Below are 24,264 nucleotides of genomic sequence, written 5' to 3'. Positions count from 1 at the left end.
TTATTAGTTTAGGGCAGTTGTCCTACTAGTCAGGTGAAAGTAATTTCATGAACAGATATTGATTACATTTTTTGTATTTGTTAAGATGTTTGGTTTTCCTTTCCCCTTTCCATTTTCCGCTCTCATCTCCCTTTTCTTTCCTGTCTCTCCCCTTCCTTTATATGCTGTTTACCCTCCTCCCCCACCTTTTTTTTTGAGACAAGGTTGGGTTTTGTAGCCCAGGCTGGCCTGTAACTCAGAATCTTCTTGCTGAACCTCAGAAGTATTGGATTTATGATGTGAACTGAAGTTTCCAGAAAAAAAGCCACACCTGTGTTAAAGGTCTACACAGCTGATTAGAACTTTGCAATAGAGGAGAGTTGGAATATCACAGATAAGGACCACAATTACCTTGGTTGCCCCTAGTTTGCCTAATAGTCATTTATTCACCCTGCATCCCCCCTTGTGTCTGGTGTCTGACCTAACATCCTTGTGACTATTAGGTAAAACCTTTGGATTTTATTAAAACAGACCAGCAGGTCCCACCAACCTAAAAGCTGAAAGCAGGGGCCTGGCTTTGAGTCCCAGCACCTGGTGGTTGACAGGCATGTGTAACTTCAGTTCTGGGGGGAATCTGATGCCCTCTTCTGGCCTCAGTGGGCATTGCACACATGTGGTGCAATTACATACATACAGGCTAAACACTCATACACATGAAAATACAAATAAATAAAATTAATTAAAACCTATAGCAGTTTGCTCTACTTTGATGTAACTTGCTTAACTGAGTTTCCACCAATGTATTTTTTGCTGAATTTTTGCAAATTTCATACATTTTAATCATATTTAGACCCCCTTGCCTATATGCACTCCTCTTGTAGCACCCTTGCCAGATTTCATGTACTCTGCCACATATACTAAGGTCTACTGAGTCAAGTTTGTGTCCCCAATGTGTGTCTATCCACTGAAGCCTAGTTAACCTATCTAGCATCAAATCCTTCAAGAAAACCAGCTCTCCCTCTCCCAGTAGTTATCGGTTGCCAATGGTGAGTCAGCTAAGGTTGGAACTTCTCACTCATGTCCCTACTTCTATGCTGGGATTTTGTCTGGATTGAACTTGCATGGGTCTTGTGCATGCTGTCACCATGGTTATAAATTCATGTGAGTAGCTTTCTAGCTGTCTGGGAAACTCTGTTTCCGTGTGGTCACTTACTATCTCTGGCTCTTAGACTCTTCCCCACCTCCTCCACAATGATCTCTGAGTCTTGGAGTGGCAGAGGTTTGACATAGGTGTCCTATTCAGGGATAAGCACTCTGCAGTCTCTTATTCTCTGCACTTTGGGCAGTTGAGGCTTTCTGGGCGACTCATCGTCTGTTGTATGAGGAAGCTTTGTTGATGAGAGTTGAGAGATGCATTAATATTCTCTCTGCCCCCTGTTCTGCTAGTTCTCTGAACCTTAAGTGTGGAGGTTGCATTGTAGATGTGTCACTTTTGGCTGTGCATCTCACAGACACTTACTTCCTGCATTTGACCAGTGTGGAACTTTGTAATAGTCTATATTTCTTTTCAATGAAGGTAATTTCCACTCCTGTTGTGGTCACAAAAGATATAACATTAGTCCCCAGAACGGTACCTGGTACAAAGTAAATGTTTAATAAATAGTTGTTGGATAAAGAATAAGTGGGAACAGGGACTCAGAGAAAGTTCTAGAAAGTGTTGAAGGGGATTTCCAGCCTAGTGGTGAAGGTGAATTCCAGGCTGGCAGATCCATAGCGGGTCTAGATCGAAACCAGGTCAGCTTGGAGCCCCAAGAGATAAGTCTCCATGAAGACAGAGAAACCATTATGTTACTTAAAGCTATGAAAGATCAAGACTGAGAGATGGAGATGTAGTTCAATTGGTATAACATTTTTCTGGTATACATCTGTAGCACCAGCTTCAACTTCCAGTACTGAAAAGGTGGAGGGAGGGGGATAGCATAATATATATAATAAATAATATAATGTATATTATATTATTTAGCCTGGCATGGTGGTGAATGCCTATGTCTGTAATCCCAGCACTTGGTGGTAGGTGGAGGCAGGAGGATCTAAAGTTCAAGTACTGTCTTAGTTACATGTGAGTTTGAGGCTAGCCTGGACTACATTAAAAAAGGAAAGAAAAAATGAATAAAGTCTAGAAGAAATATCTAAAATGTTGATAGACATACTTTAGGACTGATTAAATGATGATATTCAGTAAATATTAGGTGTTATGCAATTAATTTACTTCCGAGAAAACATGTCAATATTTTCATTTTCCTTACTTAGTAGTGATTGTGTTGTGGTTTGAATATGAACTGTCCCCCACAAGCTCATGGGCTGAAAGTTTGGTCCTCAGCTAGTGGGGTTATTTTGGGGGGTGCTGGAAGCTTTAGGAGGTAAGGTCTAGCTAGAGGACGTGGGTCTTTGGGAGTGTGTCCTTGGGGGTAGGATCTTGCCTTGACCCCTTCAGTTTCCCTGTTTCCTATGTGCTGTGAGTGACTGACATTGTTCCTCTACATCCTCTCCCATGGTGCTCGGCCTCACCATAGCCTGGAACAGTAAAGATGGCCAACCAGGGGCTGAACCTTTTGAGACCATGAACCAAAAATATATTTTTTGTTTTTAAGTTGTTTATGTCAGGTATTTTGTCATAGCAACACAGAAACTAGCATACATTCTTATTTAGGTTTTAAAATAGATTTTTGTGCATTTTTAAAGGGCTTATTTAATTGCTTTTGAGGTTAAAGCTTATTCCATGTATTTAGAAAAGCTTTCCTCAGTAGGAATATAGTTCAGTGCCAGAGAGCTTGCCTACCCAGTAGAAGGCTGTGGGTTTCATCTCCTGTACCAGACCAAATCAAAACAAAATAAACTAAAACCAGCAAAAAACACTCCAAACTAAACCAAACCCTAAAATCCTTTAGCTGGGTGTGCTGGCACAGACTTGCAATTCCAGCACTCAGGAGGCTGAGGCAGCAGGATCTCAAGTTCAAAGCCTCGGCTTCATGGCAAATTTCACGTCTCCTTGAGATACATTGGGAAACTGTGTCTTAAGAAACCATGGGCTGGGCTTGTAGTTCAGTGGGAGAATGCTTGTATAGCACACACAAAGCCTGGTTCTGTCCCCATCAACACATACACGCATGCACGCATGCACGCACACACACACACACACACACACACACACACACACACACACACTTTTCTTCATTGTTAGGGGAGTAAAGGTCTAAGCATTGGGGCCCACAAAGATGTTCTTTAGAGAAGAAAATGCTTAAATCTTTCAGTATGTCCATTTGGAAATGAAAGTGTCTGAAATAATTGCAATCTATTTCTTTGAGAGGAGATGATAGGGAATGAAACAAACACACAGTGGACACCTGTTCTTAGGTGATTAACGTGACATACAGCCCATGCTTCTCAAGTATGTCTTGGATTTATGTTACAAATGCATCTTCCTGTGAAGCCCTTTAGCTCTGGCCATGGCTGTCAGTCAGGCACAGATGGACTATTCTTAGTCTAGCTGGAGAGTGACAGCCCCATGAGGGGAAGCCCAAGAAGGCAGACACGGTGCTAAAGTCCTGTTTACATGATGTCACAGGGGAGATACTGTCACCAATGGAGTCATCCTCCCTCTTTCACTGGATGTTTAATTCAACGTGAACAGGTAAATAAGTCATTGCCTTCCAGTTAGAGTATATTTCAGTTTTACCCTCAACTGAGTTGAAGCCTTTCACTTTCAAAAGAGCTAATTTGAAAGATATGGGTCTATTGCATGAAGATGGTTAACTCTCACACACTGTTATTCAAGTAGCAAAAGAGGGAATCTTGAATACTGTCACCAGAAATAAATGGCAAATGCCTAAAGTGGTAGACATGCTAATCACACTAATTTGATCATTGCACAATATACACATAGATTAAAAAATCACATTGAATTATACCCTGTATGTACATAAAATTGTTATATGTCAATTAACTAATAAATATGTCATTTCCTTTTATATATTCTATTCATTATTATTTTTATTTACGTGTATGAGTGTATTGCCTGCATGTATGTAAGTGCACCTGTGTCATGCCCAGTGCACATTTGACCTCAATGGTACTGCCATCGGAGGGGCAGGAAACCCCTCTCAGAAAAACAGATTCCAGTAGGGGGTGGTAGCACACATCTTTAATCCCAGCACTCAAAAGGCAGAGGCATGTGGAGCTCTATGAGATCAAGGAAGCCTGGGCTACATAGTGAGTTGTGGCTACAGGGAGACCCTATCTTCCCAAAAAGATAAAAAAAAATGCACATTTCAGTGCTTGCCCAGGACATTTTAAAAAAGATGTGTTTCCTAAACTACAAACTCATTTTTAAATGTTTAGTATTTTCATATATCATTTTTTCCAGATCATTTGGTGGATCAATCTAAAGAAAAATGAGCAAATAAATGTAAATAATAGATGGTTAGAGATCATGAAGCAGTCATGATATTGAGATGTTATGCTTTTAAATCCTAAAAGATTTAAAATACCCCCATAGACTGAAGAAGGTGAGTTTTAAGCCATCAGCTTCATGGCATTTATTCCAGCCACAGGGATGGGTATTAATACCCTTGCTTTAGACAGAGGTGGACTAAGACCGAGAAAAGCAAAATTTGAGCAAAGCCCATGACTTTTATCATAGGTTGCAGTTTGAGAAGCTCAGTGTGGGTTGTTCAAGTTTAGTTCGGTCTTCTCCTGTAGAAGAATTCTGAAGAGTGCATTTAATTTCAGTTCTCTGAACACGACCATCAGTCCCATCGGAATTCTTAGGTCCCACAGATGTGCTGTGAGGGTGCCCTGCTGGGAACAGTAAGGAGAGCTCTGGGAATCCCTCGGTTGGGGAACTGGATCACTAAACAGTACTTGCAGAATCTATAAAGAAAGCCCAATTTGTCCCTGTTCACTAAGTTCTTGGGTTTATTATAGCTTCGATTATAGTTTAAGCAGCAGCTGAAAAGCACCTGTGAGTCACTAAGGCCCTGATGGAGCTGAGCATTTTCTTGGTAAAGCATTAATGGAGTGACTCTTTGAAATATGTCATTAATATGCTCTTTTCTGTTGTATTTAAGATAAATCTTGAGTAAAGAGTGAGAAAGTCCTTGGCTATCAGAGTTAGAAAGATAGGATCTGAGTATAATTAAGTATAATTGAGTATAATTGTATTGTTAAGCCATAGCATACAATGGTTTCTGAGAATTGCTACATAGTCATGCACATTTGAATGTCAACTGGCTCCAATAGTTCAAATTATACAGTTTTGAAGATATGCAGAGCTAGTGAGCCTATAAGTTGCTTATTTTGTCATTTATTTTGGTTGTCCTGTGTTTTGAAAAACTTTCTTGTCATTACAAGAAAAAACTTGACATGTTACATATACTGGGACCTGTTATGTGTGTGTATGTTGTATGTGTGTGTACATGTTAGTCTGTGTGCATGTGCACATATGGATGCCAGACATCAACAGTATCAGTGTCAGGGGTCTTCCTCAGTCATTCTTCACTTTTTATCTTGAGACTAGGTCTTTTACTGAACCTGGAACTCATTGATTTAGCTAGCTGTCTGGCCATCTAGCTCCAGGGATTTGCTGTCTCCATCTCCCAAGTGTTGGGATTACAGGCATGTGACGCTGTGATACCTTTTTATTTTATTTTTTAAATTTTTTGATTGAATTTTTTGTGCATTTCATACAGAATATCTTAGCCCTTTTTATACCCCCTTCCCCATTGGTACCCTCCCATAGTCTCCCCACTGGAATTTATACTTTCTGTCATTTGTGTTAAGGCCTATCAAGTCAAGTCACTGTCCCCACATATCCCTCAGTGCAAGTTCATTAACTGAGATCTAATCATCTTATCGAGGTCCCTCCCTTTAAGAACATCAGCTCTTCTTCACCCAGCAGTAATAGGCTGCCAATAATCCTTTGACTAATATTGGGGCCTGATATCCATTTCCACAGTTCTGTGCTGAGTTTTTGTCTGCTTCAGTTTTCAAGGGTCTTGTGCATGCTGGTACCATTGCTGTAGGTTCATATAAGAAGGGTCCCAGGAGTCTGTAGGACCCTGTTTCCATATAGTCATGCACCTCCTCCCTGGCCCCTACAATTTTTCCATCCTGTCTTCTGCAATAGTCCTTGAGCCCTGGGTGGGTGGATTTTAATATAGAAGTCCTGTCCAAGGACCCACATTCTGTAGACTATTATTCTCTATGTTTTGGCCATTTGTGACCTTTTGTGTTCCTGGTCCTCTATTGCATAAGGGAGCTTCATTGATGAGAATTGAAAGATGGGTCAGTGTTCTCTTTATCCCTTGTTCTATGTTCTATGAGCCTTAGGTGTTTTGCTGGATAGTTTTAGTGTCAACTTAACAGACCTACCTGGCTTGAGGAAGCCTCAACTGGGGAATTGTCTCCATTGGACCAGCTGCGGCTATGTCTCTGGGGGAATTTTCTTAATTGTTGAGTGATGTGGGAGGGCCTAGCCCACTGTGGGTGGTGCCACCCTTGGGCAGGTGGGCCTGTGTTGTATAAGAAAGCAGGCTGAGCATGGTCCAGGGCAGCAAGGCAGTAAGCAGCATTCCTCCATGGCCTGAGTGCCAGTTCCTGCCTCCAGGTTCCTGCCCTGACTTCCTACCTTGGGCTCCCTGATGAACTGTGACCCGGGAGATGTAAACTGAATAGACATTTTCTTCCCCAAGTTGGTAGTGGTCAGAGTATTTTTGTTATAGCAATGGAGAAACAAACTACAGGTGTAGAGGTTGAATCCTAGATGTGCCACTTATGCTTGGGCAATTCACAGACACTCTGTGTGTGTCTGTTTAAAAAGAAGCTTCTTTGACAGGTGGTGACTGGGATAGCTGTCTGTAATTTAAAGATCCATATTTTGCACATAGTAAGAAATTATATTTGCTTTGGAATGTGACAGCCTTGGTGTTTTCTCTAAGGACTGTGACTTCTCCAGCTATGTATATTTGGCTAGATTTATAGTACCACACATGAGTTTCCTCCCATTGAGTGGGTTTTAAGTCCAATTAGGTAGTGGTTGATTGCCTCCAAGATAAAAGTGCCACTGCTGCACTAATGTCATTTGCTGTGCGGGTCATTGATGTGGTTTTCAGGTCTTGAAGCTGGGGTTGGACTATTGATTGATACTCTCCCTTACCATCTTGCACAGTGCTTTCCAAGCTATGAGAGCTAGCCTTCAGGGGAGGTGGCTTCCAGGTCAGTTCTAGCTCCATTGCTCCAAATCCTGTATCCAAAGTATGTCCTGTCTTCAGAAATAGGGTATTACCTTCAAGTTCTGGGGGGCCATCAAGGGTTGTGGCAATAGCCTGTGTAATTTTGGGAATCTCTTGGACTACCCTGGCCAACAACTCAAAGGAAGGTGTCTCCTGTCTGGCACTGTTTCTTGCTATGTAGCCTTCAGCTATACACTTGGACTCATGTAGGGATATTGTATGTGTATTTTTTTCAGTAGGTTTTTGGACTAATACAATTCCCTCTGTTTTTTTTATGCTAGCTAGGCATTTTTTTTTGGTCTTTTTGAGACAGGGTCTCCCTGTAGCCCCAGCTGTCCTGGAACTCACTATGTAGAACAGGCTGGCCTTGAACTCACAGATATCTGTCTGCCTCTGCCTCCTGAGTGCTGGGATTAAAGGCGTGTGCCACCACGCCTGGTTTAGGCATTTTTTTTTTTAATCTCTCCTCTCCCTCTCTCACTGTCTTATACTCCTCTATACCCTCCCATATTTAAAGTGCCCTCATTGTCACCATTTCTCCCTTGATAATTCCTTTCTGCTCTGGTCTCACCTCTCTTGAGCTCCTTCTTTCCCTCTATCCCCATAGTTCCTTATATAGCTCTCTCTTTCCCCCTCACATTTAAATACCCCTATTTTATACATTTCTCCCTTAGTAATACCTGTCTCCTACTATTCTCTCTCGGGTTCCTTCTTTCCCTTTACCTCCCTGGTTACTTTCCATTTTCCTGGTTCCTGCAGTTGCATCAGGATATATGCTCACATATAAGGATTTGGTGCTAGGATTCAAAAATGAGGGAGAACATATGTTATTTGTTTTTATAAGTCTGTTTTACTTCACTTAGTATAACAGTTTCTAGACCCATCCATTTACCTGAAATTTTCATTATTTCATCTTTATCACTGCATAAAATTACATTGTGTAAATGTACTACATTTTCATTATCTACTCATTAGTTGAGGGACACTTAGGTTGCTTCAATCTCTTAGCTATTGTGAAAAGAGCAGCAACAAACATGGTTGTACAAGTGTCTCTGCAATAGGATGAGTCCTTTGGGTACATGCCAAGGAGTGGTATAACTGGGTCATATGGTAGGTTAATTTTTAGTTTTTTAAATGTTCTCCACACTGCTTTCCACAGGGGTTGTACAAGTTTGCAATCCCACCAGCAGTGAATGAGCGTTCCCCTTTTTCCACATCCTCACCTGCATTTGGAATCATTTGTTCTCTTGATCCTAGCCAGTCTGAGTGGGGTAAGACAAAATCTTAAGATGGTTTTAATTTGCATTTCCCTAATTGCTAATGATGTTGAACACTTTAAAAGATGTTTCTTAGTCATCTTTATTTCTTCTTTTGAGAACTTTCTGTTTAGATCTTTAGCCAATCTTTTAATTGGGTCATTTGTTTTCTTGATTCTTTGTTGTTTGAGTTCTTTATACATTCTGGGTGTTAAACCTCTGTCAGATGTGTCACTGGTGAAGATTTTCTCTCACTCTGTCAGTTTTCTCTTCATTTCCCTGGTTCTTTCTTTTGCTGTACAGAAGCTTTTGAGTTTAATGAGGTCCCACTTGTTGATTGTTGACCTTCATTCCTGAGTAATGGATGTCTGATTTAGAAAGTCCTTTCCTACACCTATATCTCGTAGGTTACTGCCAATATTTTCTTCTAACGGTTTCAGAGTTTCCAGTTTCACATTGAGGTCTTTGATCCATCTGGAGTTAACATTTGTGCCAGGTGAAAGATAAGGGCCTACTTTCATTCTTCTACAGGTGGAGAGCCAGTTTTGCCAGCATCATTTGTTGAAGATGCTGTCTTTGCTCCATTGTGTGTTCTTGGCACCTTTGTCAACTATCAGGTGGCTGAAATTGCATGAACTCATGCTTGGGTCCTCAATTATGCTACATTGATATATATGCCAATTTTTGTGCCAGTACCATGCTGTTTTTATGACTATAACTCTGTAGCATAGTTTGAGATCTGGTATAGCACTGCCCCCCCGCCCCCAGCATTGCTCTTTGTGTTCAGGGTTGCTTTGTCTATCTGGGGTCTTTTGTGCTTCCATATGAATTTTAGGATGGTTTTCAAATTTAACAGAGTATAGGTTTTTAAAGTATTCTCTTATAATGTTCTGGATCTTTTTGGTGTCTGTTGTGATATTTCCCCCTTTCACCTCCGATTTTGTTGATTTGGATTTGCTCTTTCTTTTGGTTAGTGGGGCTAAGGGTCTGTCTATCTTGTTTAACTTTCCAAAGAACCAGCTCCTAGATTCATCAAGTCTTTGTATTGTTTTCTTTGTTTCTATTTCATTAATTTCTGCTATGATTTTTGTTATTTCTTCTTGTCTGCTGGGTTTGGGTTTCATTTGTTCTTGCCTTTCCAGAGTCTTGAGTTGCACTGTTAAGTCATTTATTTGTGCTCTTTCCTATTTTTTTATTTTTAAAAAAGTTTTATTAGAAAATCAGAAAATGTATAAAAAAGTAGTTACCAAGAATAGTAGTGGTATTAAGTAATTCAGCATATCCAACAAATCAGTGTCCAGTTATATGCAATTCCCACTGCACTATTGATTTATGCAATCAAAAAGGAGATCCAACTCTTGGGACTTTTCTTGAATGCCACACAGGGTGTTACACAGTGGTGGATGGCAGGAAAACTTACCTGCTTTCCCCTCTACTATCACATAGACTAAATAAAGACCCAGCCACACCAGGTTCAACATACTTCTAATGCTTTATGATACAAGCGGACTGCCTCCTCAGTGTTTCTCTGTTCTCATTTGATGTTAGCTAGGTTATTCGGAGAGTCTGCATGGGTAGGACACAGGTGGAGAGCTGTATTATAACAATCTTCTGCTTCAGCAACTCTGCCCTTCTCTTTGAGAGCATTTGCTAGGTTGCAGTAAGCATCAGGGAAATGTGGCTGTAGTTCTATTGCTCGCCTGTAGATGTCTATGGCCAGATCTATTAGGCCTTGCTCATAGTACACACAAGCCAGGTTGCCATTCACAACTGCATGATTTGGGCCCAAACTTAGGGCCTGAAGATGAGCTGCCTCAGCTCTGTCAAAAATGGTGCCTCTTTCAAGACATTTCCTGAATTGACATAAGCGTCCAGAAAATTTGGGTCAAGAGCCTTTTCAAAGGGATGAATTGCAAGCCAAATCTCCCCTTGTGCATTGAAAACACAGCCAAGATTACTTCAGGTTACTGCAAAGTTTGGTCACATCTTAATTGCTTTCAAATAACAGCCTTGGCTTCTTCCAAGCGACCCAGGGCTTTGAGCAGGTTCCCCAGGTCACTGCGAACGCAGTACAAGTCAGGATTGTACTGTAGAGCAGAGACGTAAGCTTGCACTGCTCCTTCCATATCACCTGCTGCTGCCAAGGCTGCTGCCAGGTTAATAAAACCATCAATGAAATTGGGTTTGAGACGCAAGGCATGTCTATAATGCTCACTTGCTTCCTGCAACTGCCCTCTTTCCTTGTACACATTCCCCAAATTCGAATAGGCTTCTGCTAGAAGGGGATTCTGTTTAATTGCCAGAGTGCTAACGTGAACGGGTCTGTCCAGCCTTCGACACTGGAAGTGTATGGATGAAAGTAATAAAAGTACATCGGTATTGTCAGGCTCTTGTCTCCAGAGCTGCATGCAGTGTCTCTCTGCTGCCTCAAAATCGCCTGCCTGATATTCACGATGTGCCAACTCAGCTAACCCTGTGCTGTAGGCCACGTTGCCCATGGAAGACGCTATCTGGAGCTTCTTGAGACAGAGCAAGAAGGGGAAATTGGCTCTTACTGCCGCCACTACTGGCAAAATTGTTTCTGGAGGTGGTGGGAAGAGGGAAGCAGGTGTATCAGTGTTTTGGAAGGCTTAAAGGGCGGCAGCAGGTATTGGACACAAATCTTAGGAACTCTTGTAAGACATCTACCTCTCACTGTCTTGAATCTCTTTCTGATTTTTTAATGTAGGTACTTAGAGCTATAAACTTCCCTCTTAGGGCTGCTTTTAAAGTGTCCCAGAGGTTTTGTTGTGTTGCATTTTCCTTTCATTTAGTTCCAGGAATTCTTTTATTTCTTTCTTAATTTCTCCTTTGACTCACTCATTGTTTAGCAGTGTGTTGTTCAGTCACCATGAGTTCATGTAGTGACCTAGGGCTTTTGTCCAGTGTTGAATTTAAGCTTTATTGCATTGTGGTCTGATAGAATGCATGGAATTATTTCAATTTCTTTGTATTTTTTGAGGTTTGTTTTGTGTCCCAGCATGTGGTCAATTTTTGAGAAAGTTCTATGGGGTGCTGAATAGAAAGCGTATCCTTTGGTGCTTGCTTAACAGTAAATGCCTGTTAAGTCCATTTGATGTATGGTATCATTTAATTCAGATGTCTGTTTATTCTTTGTGCGGTTGACCTGTCTAATGGAGACAGTGGGTTACTGAAGTCCCCTACTATTACTGAGTTGGGGTTAATTTGCATCTTAAAGTCCTGTAACATTGTTTTTATGAAATTGGGTACACCAGAGTTTGGTGTATGTATGTTCGTGATTGTAACATCTTCTTGGCCAGTTGTTCCTTTGATCAGAATGAAGTGACCCTCTTTATCTTTCCTGATTAGTTTTACTTTGAAGTCTATTTTGTTGGCTATTACAATTGCAACCCCTGCTTGTTTCTTAGTGCCATTTTCTTGGAATATTCTTTTCTATCCTTTCACCTTAAAGCAATGCCTGTCCTTGAAGATGAGATGAGTTTCTTTCTTTTTCTTTTTTTAAACATGTGAATACTGTGATTTATATACACATATAAATTAAAATAAATTACATTTGGAGAATCATAAAATGCTCAACGACACTACCACAACACTACCACATGACATCTTTGATATTACACATTTGCTATTTTCACAGAAAAACGTGATATAAAATTTGTTAATTTCTTTACTCAAAAATATTTTTAAAAATTTTATTTTATTGAGCTTTTAAAATTTCATACATTTCCCACTCAAATCCAGACCCCGCTCTGCCATCCATGCCTTCCCCATCCCCCCACCAAACCCTATGCACTCTGCCATACATGCTGAGTCCTATTCATTCAGGTGTTTATACCCAAGTGTCATTCAGTATAAATGTGTCTACTGGAGTCTAGTCAGCCCATCCAGTGGTCCTATGTAAGTCATACTCTCCCTCACCCAGTAGCAATCAGTCTCAGATAGTTCTCAATCTAGTGCTAGCCCGCCACCTATTTTTCACCTCCCCTTTGGTCCCTTGTTTCATTGAGCTGATATGGGTTCTATGCCCCGCTGCCACCGCTGCCACAGGCTCACATGAGGAAGCGTCCAGTGGCTTGGAAGCCTCCACCTCCCTGTAATCATGAACCAGCCCTGGCTCTTACAATCTTTCTGCCTCCTCTTCTACAATGATCCCTGAACCATGGGTGGGTGGGGTTCTGCATGGGAGTCCCATCCTACATGCTATAGTCTCTTATTCTCCAAGACTTAGCCAGATGTGGTCTTCTGTGTGTATTGCACTCTGATGTACAAGGGAGCCTCACTGGTGAGAGTTGAGGGGTACATTAGCCCTCTCTCTACCCCTTGTTCTGCTGTGTTCCATGAGCCTTAGTTGTAGTGATTCTACTGCAGATGTGTCATGTAGTACTAGACATCTCCCAGATATATGTTCTCTGTGCTTGACCAGATGTTCAACTCTGCAGTAGCCTCCATCTGATGCAAAAAGAAGCTTCTTTGATGAGTGCTATATGGCAGAGATGGGTTTCTTGCAGACAACAAAAGGATGGATTTTTATTTTTCTTTCTTTCTTTTTTTGTTCTTTTTGAGACAGGGTCTCCCTGTAGCCCCAGCTGTCCTGGAACTCACTATGTAGACCAGGCTGGCCTTGAACTCACAGAAATCCACCTGCCTCTGCCTCCCGAGTGCTGGGATTAAAGGCGTGCGCCACTATGCCCAGATGGATTTTGTTTCTTAATCCATTCAACTGGCCTGTGTCTTTTGGCTGCGGAGTTCAGCCCATTGATATTTAAGGTTATTATTTGAAAATGTGTATTGGTTGCTATCATTTCAATTTCTGTTTGCATTCTTGGTCTAATTTTGTGTTTCCACAATTAAACCTTCATTTACCTTCTTTCTGTTGTCCCTTCAATATAATTGTTCCTTTCTCCATTCTTTGTATTGCTCCAAGTATTCTCTGGAGGGCTGGTTTTGTGGACATGTATTCTTTCAGCCTATTTGTGTTGTGGAAGATTTTTCTTTCCCCTTCAACTATTAGACATTTTTTCTGGGTAAAGTATTTTCGGTTGGCATCTATGGTCATTTAAGACTGGGAATACTTTGTTCCAGGCTCTTCTGGCTTTCATAGTTTGCATGATATATCAGCTGTAATTCTCATGGTTTTTTTCTTTGTATGTGACTTGTTTTTCTTTTCCTGCTTTCAGTATTCTCTCTTTGTTCTGTACATTTTGTGTTTTTACTATGATATGTCATGGGGAGTTTCTTTTCTGGTCCTGTCTATTTGGAGTTCTATGTGTTTCTTATATTTGTATGGGGATGTCTTTCCTTAATTTTGGGAATTCTCTTCTACAATCCTGTTTAAGATATGGTCAACATCATTAACCTGAAATTCTCCTTCCTCTATGCAAATTTGGTCTTTTCAAGGTGTCCTACACTTCCTGCATATTCCATTCCTGTGTTTTTAAAAAAATTTCATAATCTTTGCTTGAATGGTCCAGTTCTTTAACTTTATTGTCCAGTCTTAACATTCTGTTTTCCACTCCATTCATTCTGTCAGTGAGGCTTTCTCCTGTTGTTTCAAATTGGCTTATTGGGTTTTTCACTTCCTTCTTCATTGCAGCCTGAGTTTTCTTCAATACTTCTGTCTCTTTTGGGAATTCAGTAGGTTTATCCCTATCTTCTTTAGTGCTTTGATTTGGTTGTTTGCGTGTTTTTTAAATTTGTTGACTTTGATCATGTTTATGATTGTTTTAAATTCTGTGTCCTGGGTTATCTCTAGGGAGTTCTCCTTGTAGAACTCCTCTATAGGACTGGTGTTTTTTGGTGGGAACATATTGTTTTTCCATATTATTAATTTTCTGTTGTGATTTTGGCATGTGGATTTCTGTTGTTGTTTGTGATTCTGGTATGAAGCTCAAACCTTCTGTTGTTGAATTGAAGTCTGCTTCTTTTTGTATTATTGGTATGCCGTGGTTGTTTTCTTATTGGGTATGCAAAGCTAGTTGGTTGGTCTAGGCTTCATGTTATCTCTTTTGATTTTATATTGGAGGGACCACATAGCATCACTCCAGCTACCCAGGAGTTCCTACAAAGGCCAAAATCAGGAGCCAGTTAGGTACTCTCAGGCTTCCTTCTAAGGTTTGGGCCCCCACTAGCAAGCAGCCACAGCACAATTTGGGAAGCTCACTAAGAGGAGGCCCGATTTAGGTGTTCTCAGGCAGACTGCAAGGGCCTGGCCCCCTCCTAGAGGTCAGAGAAACCTAGACCTGGGTGGTGGGATGGACTGCATGTGGTCCCAATGTAGGGAATGGGCATGGCACAATTTGGGGAAGCTCACCACCAAGTGGAGGCTGGATCCACACATTCTCACGCAGTCTGCTAAAGGCCAGAGCCCCTACTGAAGGGCAGAGAGGCCTAGCCCTGGAGCAGTGGGAGAGGCGACATGTGGTCCCAGTGTAGGGAGATGGGCACAGCAGATTGGGGAAAGCTCACCGCCATGTGGAGACTGGATCCAGGTACTGTCAGGCAGTCTGCTAAGGTCTGGGCCCCTTCTGAAAGGTAGAGAAGTTGGCCCTGGTTCAGTGGGAGGGGCCACACATGGTCCCAACCACCTTTTTATTTTTTTAAGTGGGTGCTGAAGATCTGAGATCAGGTATTCATGCTTGTATGACAAGTACTTTGTGGACAGCGCCATCTCCCAAGCCTGTGGAAGCTGTTTAAAAAATTTTTTTTTTTTAAATTTGGGTCTGGAGAGATGACTCAGTGGTTAAAAGCACCAGCTTCTCTTACAGAAGACTCGGATTTGAATCTCAGCACCTACATGGTGGCTAATAACCACCAATAATTCCAGTTTCAGGGGATCCAATGGCCTTTTCTGGCCTCCATGGGCATTGCATGACATGGGTGCACTTACATCATGCAGGTATAACACTCATACACATTGAATAAATAAATAAATAAAAAGAATAGTAAACAATGAGGCAAAACAGGACTAGCTAACAGCTTCATCTGTTTGGACATGTGCTCAGATGCTACAGAAAAAAAAAAAGCAGGTCAGAAGAGGGCTTCGGATTCCCCTGGAACTGGAGTTAAGGATGGTTCGTAGCCATCTTGTGGGTGCTTGGAATTGAATCTGGGTCCTCTGCAAGAGCAGTCAGTGCTCTTAACTGCTGAGCCATCTCTCCAGCCCCAATTTCTTTTTTATTTTATGTGTATGAATGTTTAGTCTGCATGTAAGTGCGCCACTTGCATACAATGACTGTGGAGGCGAGAAGGAGTCAGATCTTCTGGAACTGGAGTTATGGATGTTGTGAGCTGCTATGTGGGTGCTGGGAACTGCACACCCTGCCTCCTCTGCTCTTAATTGCTGAGACATATTTCCAGCCCCACGGAAACTTATTTCCTTTTAAAATATTTTATTTATTATCTTTAGTTTATGTGTATGAGTATTTTTCCAGGTGTGCCTAAATGTACCCATGTCATGCAATGCCCTCGGAGGTCAGAAGATGGCATTGGATTCTCCTGGACTTGGAGTTAAGGTGGTTGTTAGCCACCATGTAGGTGTTGGGAATTGAACCCAGGTACTCTGCAAGAGTAGCCAGGGCTCTTAACCCCTGAGCCATCTTTCCAGCCTGGAAACTTTTTTAAATGCTTGAAGCTATGTGCTTAAGAAAAATGAAATATCAAACAGCAACATGCGCTGATGGATGAAAAACTTTATGAGAAGCTGTGAGAGGTTTGAATGGCTCATTTGGCAAAGGGTCTAGCCCAGCTTCTGATTACTCTGTTCAGGAGTTCCTTTTGCCTTGTCTTCGGTCTTATTATTGTTGTAACAAAATACATGACAAAAGTAACTTAAGGACAGGTCGTTTTGGCTTTCACTCCATCATGGTGGAGAAGTCATGACAGCAGGAGCTCAAGGTGGCTGCTTTCACTGCACCTACAGTAGGGAAACAGCAGGGAAGGCTGGTGTTCTGCTTGCTTTATCCTTTCTGTTCAGTCTGGAAACCCAGGCCATGGAATAGCGTTGCTCACAATTAGGGGGTGTCTTCTCACCTCACTTAATTTAATCTATTTAGTTCCTCATAGACATGCCCAGTGGCTTGTCTGTTTAGTGATTCTAGGTACAATCAAGTTGACAATATTAGTTCTTACCTCGCTGGATTTTGATTAAAACTGGACAGTTTGTTCACTGAAGATGATTCGGAGAATTCACTTATATTTTGATATTTTCATATTTCTTTACTGTCATTTGAGTTATATTTGTGTTACAAATTTAAGAGCATGGTATGGTGGTGCACACATGTAAACCAGTCACTCAGGAGTCTGAGGCAGGAGGATCATAAATTCAAGGCCAGTGTGGGTATTGTGTGTCTATTTCTTCTGAGTCAAAACATTCCCCCCTGGAAGGAGGAGGGAGGGACATAGAGCTCAAGAAGCCAGGGATTGTGGAGAAGGCTGTTAGTAAAGTGAAATAGGATCTGAGTTCAGATCCCTAGCACCCACATACACAGCAGGGTGTGCTAGTGCACACCTCTTATCCCTGAACTCAGGAGGCAGAGACAGGAGAATTGTTCGGGCTTGCTGGCCAGCAAGTCTATCTAAATGGGTGAGCTCTCAGTTCAGGGAAAGATGCTGTCTCAAAAAAATATGGTGGAGAAGTGATTGAGGAAAACACTTGACATTGATATCTGGTTTCCACATACATATACAGGCATGTGCACACACAGAAATGTGTGTGCACATGAATACATACATATATATATATATTATGCATACACAACACAAAGACTCAGGAAATGTATTAGTTACTTTTCTGTTGCTGTGAGAGAAACACTGACCAAAGCAATTTAATAGAAGGAAGAGTTTATTTGAGCTTATGGTTCCAAAGGGGCAAGAGTCCATCATGGCAGGGAGGCACGGTGGCAGAGGTAGCTGGAGGAAGAGTGGAAGCTAGGCTCTACATCTTCAAGCAGGTACAAGAAGCAAGAGAGCTACTTGAGATCTGTCAAGGCTTAAGAATTCTATAAGCCCACCCCCACTGACATGTTTCTTCCAGCATAGGCTACACCTTCTAAGACCTCCCAAAACAGCACCACCAACTGGGGACAAAATGTCCAAATACTTGGAGCCTATGGGGGCATTCTCATTCAAACCACCACAGGAAGATAATGAAGCTTACCTAAGGGGCTCAGGAAGGCACAAGATTCACAAAGTCCCTTGTATTAGTTACTTTTCTGTTGCTTAAACACCATGACCAAGGCAACTTATGGGTGAAAGTTTATTTTGGCTTATGATTCCAGAGGGATAAGAATACATCATGGGGACTGGAGAGATGCTCAGTGATTAAGAGCACTGGCTATTCTTGCAGAGAACCTGGCTTCCATTTCCAACACCCACATGGTGGCTTACAACTGTAACTCCAGTTTGAGAGGATCTGACTCCTTCTTCCAATCTCTACAGGCATTGCACACACAGGTACACTTACATACATGCAGGCAAAACACTCACACACAAAAATTTAAATAAATAAAGTTTTAAAAATAAATCTATCATGATCAGGAGGTACGACAGCAGACAGCAAGTATGGTGGCAGAAGCTGAGAGCTGGGAGCCAACAAAAAACAAGAAGCAGAGAGAGAGAAACTGAAAGTGAGATGAGACTATGAACTCTCAAAACCCATCCCCAGTGACACGCTTCCTCCAGGAAGGCCACACGTCCTAAAGGTTCCATGGCCTTCCCCAAACAGTGCCGCCAACTGACAATGTGCTGATATACTTGAGCCTATGGCAGACATTTCTCATTCAAGCCACCACATCCCTCCTCCAGAGTATAAAAACAGGTCGGTAGGGTGAGAAGACTCTTTTGGTAGAGTTGGCTGCAAATTGTACAGTGAGCTCCAGGGATGCAGTTTTTGTGATTTGTTACCTATGCTGGTGAGGAACTTTTTGATGATGAAGATAGGACATATGTCATAACACATATGACAGTTAAGACATGGTACTGTAAGTAACCTCTTACCCATGCTCCTGTAAATAAGCTCAATAAACTCATTGGCTTACCAAACTAGACTTAAGGGAGACTGTTTCTTTGGTTGGTCATTGCTGTGCTATTGGCAATGAATAGACATCTCTTCATGTCTCTCTAGGAAGTCATGCAATATAATGGGAGTCTGAGCAGGGACTGACAGAACGCAAGATAAATCACAGAGTAGTTGCATGGCCCCTGCAATGGGTGATGCGACATACAACAGAGCCTGATCTGAGGGTGGAACATCTATGGGGTAATCCAGATGTGGGTACTTTTCCCCATACGGTGTGGTGTGCATCCTTATGGTGGCAGTAGTTACATGATCCCTGTGATGGGTGGTATAATGTACATCATAGTGGTAAATTGTCACATTCTGTTTGAGCTTACCAAGAAGCTGACTCTGGAAGAGAAGTTGGCTCCTGATTTCAGACCCAAGCATGTTGTCTCAAAGTGTCCAAGACCCTTTGTCTGTGAATGAGTTGCTCTCACTAACTCTGTGACAGGGAGAGAAGAGAACAGGCAAACAGCTCAGTAGTAAAATCTTTGTGCCCTTGGGAACAGCTAGAAGGTCAGCCATTTCCAACAGAGGTCGCTATTTATTCCATGCCATAAACATTCCTGCAGTGTGCACAGCAAGTCATAACTTCAGCCATGGAAAACTGGTCTTCAGCCATGGGAAGCTCCATTGGGAATTCTAGTTGACTACCTCAGCTTCCCTGTTCAGTTTCTGCTGGACGTTATAAGCACTCAATTTGACAATGTCATCTGTATCTGTCTGCAACTTGCTATTTATTCTTTTACTTTTGTTTTCTATATACTTAAGAAATTCACTTGTTTGAAACCAAAAGCACAGCTATTGTGATAGAGAGGTGCAGTTGGCAGCCTGATGCACCTGGGAAGAAGGAACCTCAATTGGAGAATTTTCTCTATTGGATTGGCCTGTGGGCATGTCTGTGAGGCATTTTCTTGATTGTTGAATGATGTGAGAGGGTCTAGCCCACTGTAGGTGGTGCCACAACTAGGCACCTAGATGATCCTGGGTTGTATAAGAAAGAAATCTGGGCATAGGCCAGGGGGACAAGCCAGTAAGCAGCATTCCTCCATGGTCTCTGCTTCAGTTCCTGCCTCCAGGTTTCTGCTCTGAGTTCTTGCTTTGGCTTCCCCTGATAATGATCTGTGAGCTGTAAGTCAAATAACTTTCCTTCTCAAGTTGCTTTTGGTCAGTGTTTTATGACAGCAGTAGAAAACTAATTAAGACAGAAGTTGGTACCAGGACTGTGGGCTATTGCTGTGATTAACTTGATCATGTTATTTTGGGGGAGCATTGTGGAAGCATTAGGAATTTTGGGCTGGAAAAGCCATTGCATGCTCAGAACTTAATGAGCTGTTGTGGGAGCTTGGAAGATAATAGAGAAAGGCAAAAGATAGAGGCATGATTTGTGAGGTTCAGAGGGAAGTCTGAGAGCCCTCAAAACTATCAGTTCCATTTGTGTAATATTTTGAATTAATCTATGGACATGTATGTGCTTTACTGGGTTAATGGATACTGGTCAGGTGGAGCTAAAATAATACAGCTGTGATTAGTAAGAGACCACCATCATTGAGGCAAAATTGTTTGGGAAGTAGTTTCTTAGGGTCAGCACACAGAGGCTATGGTCCAGAGCAGGCCAAGGCTGCATCTCAAGCTGTAAGCAGAACTTGGGAATGTGTGAGAGTCTCTCAGATGGTACTGGTTTGGCAGCATGAACTGGATCATGGAGAGAATCTGAGGCTTGGCACTGGGTGAGGCCAGAAGAGACCATTGGTGAAGGTGCAGCCTCAGTTGCATTGGAGACCCCAGGATATTAGAGAAGCCAGGACCATGGGACATCTGCCAAGGACAGCAGCAGTTTGTGGAGTGGAGCCAGCCTGAGCCTAGGAGACACATTGCAAGTGTTGTGGATGACAGAGCTAGAGAAGTGGAGCTGCACAAGCTTTTAGGAGCCAGAAGATCATGAGGGCGTCCCAGATGTCAGATATTGAGCTACATGACCAGACTCCGGTTTTGCTTAAGTGTGCCTGGTTTTTGAAACAAGAAATACTTAACTTTCCCCGACCCCCAACACAGAGTCTTTATTGTACATATTTCCAAAGAAGGCTTTGTTTTGAGTAGCCAACATAATATAAGAAAGTTGGAGAGTTGGCTCAGTGGTTAAGAGCACTGACTGCTCTTGCAGAGGACCCGGGTTTGATTCCCAGCACCCACATGGTGGCTATGAACCATCCTTAACTCCAGTTCCAGGGGAATCTGACGCCCTCTTCTGACCTCCGCAGCACTGCACGACATGGGTACACTCACATACATGCAAGCAATACACTTATACACATAAAAATAATAAAAAATTTTTTTTAAAAAGAAAGCATCAGCAAATGTAACTCGCTCAAGTTCTTCTGGGTAACCATGTACTGCACACGTCTGAACACCTTGTGTATCTGGTTTAAGTGAAGGTAAGGCAGTGGAGATTATGCAAACAAGAAATCTGTGCTCTGTGATCAGGAATGGCTACTACATGTATCACACAGAATATAAAACTTGAAATGTTCTCATCTCTAACTGAAGTTTCCTCAAGCAAAGATGTGTGGGATCAATGAAATGACAGGCACATACTGAGGAAGTTGGGTGGGAGAGAATGGATCCTACCTTGGGGCCCCACACTGATCAAGAGCCCCACACAAGGGAAGCCATCCCAGTGGCACAGCAGGCTATGAGGGTGAGTAGCTGTCTCCAAGTCATCTCCAGTCCCTTCCTGCCGTGACTCTAAGTTGAGCAGCTCCACATCAAAGATGAGGATGGTATTGGGAGGGATGACATGAGGGTGACCAGAAGCTCCATTTGCCACCTCAGGGGTAGAGGTCAGCTTTGCACTCTGCCCCAAGCTCATCTAGCAGGGATGAGGCAGATACCGAGAGAAGAAAGAGGACCCAACTGAGCAGCATGCTCTTCAAAGCCTTTGATGACTTTCTGTTTGCCAGTTCTGAACTTGAAAGGTTTCTGTCTCTAGGTGAATCGAATTTCTTGCCATTTTGCAGCATTCCTGTGTAGTGTACCACGCGTATCTGGCTCTTCCTGGGGAATGGAGAGGTGGTCTGGCTCTCCATGCCCACCGCGGTCCCACAGGCTCTGCCCCCTGGGGTCCTTGTAGTCGCCCTAACCCTGCATAGGCTCAGGCCCAGCCCAGCAGGGACTCAGGCTGGCTTGTCTCCTTAGCAGCTGCAGAGCGGAGGAGATGCAGCTGCAGTTGGGACCTGCATGGAGAAGGGCCCCTAACTTAAAATTTTTATTTTATTTATTTTATTTTATTTTATTTATTTTATTTATTTTACAGGAGTCCACAGTTAAGAGACTTTTAAAAGAAACTTTGAAGGCCTGGAGACGTGGCTCAAGCAGTTAAGAATACTGGCTGTTCTTGCAGAAGACCCGGTTTCAAATCCCAGCACCCACATGGCGGCTAACAACTGCGTTGTTATGTAACTCTGTCTAGTTCCTTACGCAACTAACTCCGGTTCCTTACGTAATTTCTCGGGCTTTGCAAGGCACAGGTGCAGTTACCTACATGCAGGCAGTACATGCACACACATAAAGTAAAAATAATAAATAAAATATTTTTTTAAAAAAGAGAGACTTTCAACTTTTAAGCAATAGACTTTTTTGAAGACTGCAGGATTTTAAGGTTGTGTTTTATACCGTGATATTTAATGTGAGATCTTGGGGCCACACAAAGAAAGGAAAAGTTATGATTTAAAGTGATATGTTTGTGTGTCAAGGTAGACAACGGGTGAAATGTCATGGTTGGTTTCTGTAGTCAACTTGACACACCTGGGACAAGGAAACCTAATTGGGGAATTTCTACTATTGAATTGTCCTGTGGGTCTGTGTGAAATGTCTGAAGTATTTCCTTGAGTGAAGTGGGAGGGCTGCCCACTGTTGGCGGTGCCACCCGTGGGCAGGGGGTCCTGGGTTGTACGAAAAAGCAGGCTGAACACAGGTCAGGGGAGCAAGGCAGTGAGCAGTATTCCTCTGTGGTCTGAGGTTCCTGCTCTGAGTTCCTGCCCTGGCCTCCCTCCATGATGAACTGTGATCAGAATGAGTAAGCCAAATTATCCCTTTCTTCCTCAAGTTGTTTTGGTCGGAGTGTTTTATCACAACAATAGAACGTAACCTAAGACAGCTCTCATAGATCATTCTCTGGAGTGTACAGAACACAACTGGTGTGGTCAGTAGGAGCTACAAAATGCCATTTCTGTTTTGAAGGAGTAACTACTGTAAAAACTACAAGGGAATATGTGGGGTGATGATGAAACTGGTGATAAAGGTGCTATAGATATGCTCAGTGGGTAAGAGCACTGACTGCTCTTGCAGAGGACCTGGGGTTCAATTCCCAGCACCCCCACATGCCAGTTAACAACTGTCTGTAACTCCAGTTCCAGGAGATCCAGTGCCCTCTTCTGACCTCTGTGGGCATTGCAAGACAAGGGTGCACTTACACACATACAGGCAATATACTCATACACATAAAATAATAAATAAAATATTAAAAATGTTATAAATGCATAATGATTTAGATAAAAAAGATTTTGTATGGCATAAGATAATATGACTTTCCAAAAGGAAAAGAAGGGGTTGAAGAGATGGCTCAGAACATATACTGCTGTTACGGGGTCCTGGGTTCAGTTTCCAGTATCTGGGCAGCTCACAACTGCCTATAAGTCCAACTCCAGGGGATCTGATGACTCTGGCCTCTGTGAACACCTGTTCTCACATTCATATATACTCCTCACAGACATACCTGCATAAACATAATTAAAAATAATAAGAGCAAATATTTAAGAAACAGAACAAAAATAAAAGGCAAAAACACAACCAGAAATTCTAAGCAAGTAGCACAGAGTTTAAGCAAATTGTACAAGGCTTGTGGGGTATGAGACTTAGGGATGATATATGTTTGATGATGAAAGATTATTAAAATTTCTACAGTCACTATTCAATGCATTGGTTTCAAACTTCTATTTAAGTCATCAGGGTTCTCTTAATTATCTGTTCATAATAACATTTACAAAAACTGACCTAAAGAGGATTTGTGTTAAGATAATTACTTGTGTTTTTTTTGCTAATTTTCTTAGGTTTTAATGACTTTAGGAAACTGAGTCTTAGGAAAAAATCAGGATTTATTTAAAACTGATTTTTTTGGTCTAAGCTTTATCAAAATGTTACATAAAAGTTAAAAGTGCAAAGCGGCAAAACTGTCCTTCTGGGCGTTCAACTGCCAAATCTTTCAGGCTTATATCAATGACATGAGGGTCAACGAGGACAGTCAATACTTTAAAGGGTCCTTGCCCTCCGTGGTCAGTCAGGAGACAAGGGAACCCGCTGGTAAGTCGCAGTCCTCTTGATCAGAGGCCATGGAATTTCTGGAGGCTGAAATCTAACCAGTGCACATCCTGTAGGAGGAGAGTCAATGGAGAAAGACATTACCTCTGCTTTCAGAGGAGCCACATGTTCATGAGGACCTTGACCCATCCTAGCAGATGACACAATTGGTTGAGGAATAGCTGAGGAGCCAGGGGTACCTCTTAAGTCCCTAAGAGTGACCCCAAATCTGTCTCTCACATTCATGTCTGTTCATTTTGAGTAACATATTTTTATTCTAAAATAACGAGTAGTTGACTTTAAGTTTCCA

The 24,264-nt window shown here is 42.1% G+C and overlaps 2 pseudogenes; both read right to left on the bottom strand.

The window, feature by feature from the left end:
- Window positions 1–10,521: 10,521 nt before the first annotated feature.
- LOC108490067 lies at window positions 10,522–15,016 on the bottom strand (annotated as a pseudogene).
- Window positions 15,017–16,395: 1,379 nt separating this feature from the next.
- LOC108490066 lies at window positions 16,396–21,619 on the bottom strand (annotated as a pseudogene).
- Between the last annotated feature and the right edge of the window lie 2,645 nt (window positions 21,620–24,264).

Source organism: Nannospalax galili, unplaced genomic scaffold (assembly GCF_000622305.1).
Source record: "Nannospalax galili isolate Female #2095 unplaced genomic scaffold, S.galili_v1.0 scaffold146, whole genome shotgun sequence".
Lineage (NCBI taxonomy): Eukaryota > Metazoa > Chordata > Mammalia > Rodentia > Spalacidae > Nannospalax > Nannospalax galili.
Note: the sequence above shows the minus strand (reverse complement) of the source record. Positions and strands in the feature narration are given on the sequence as shown.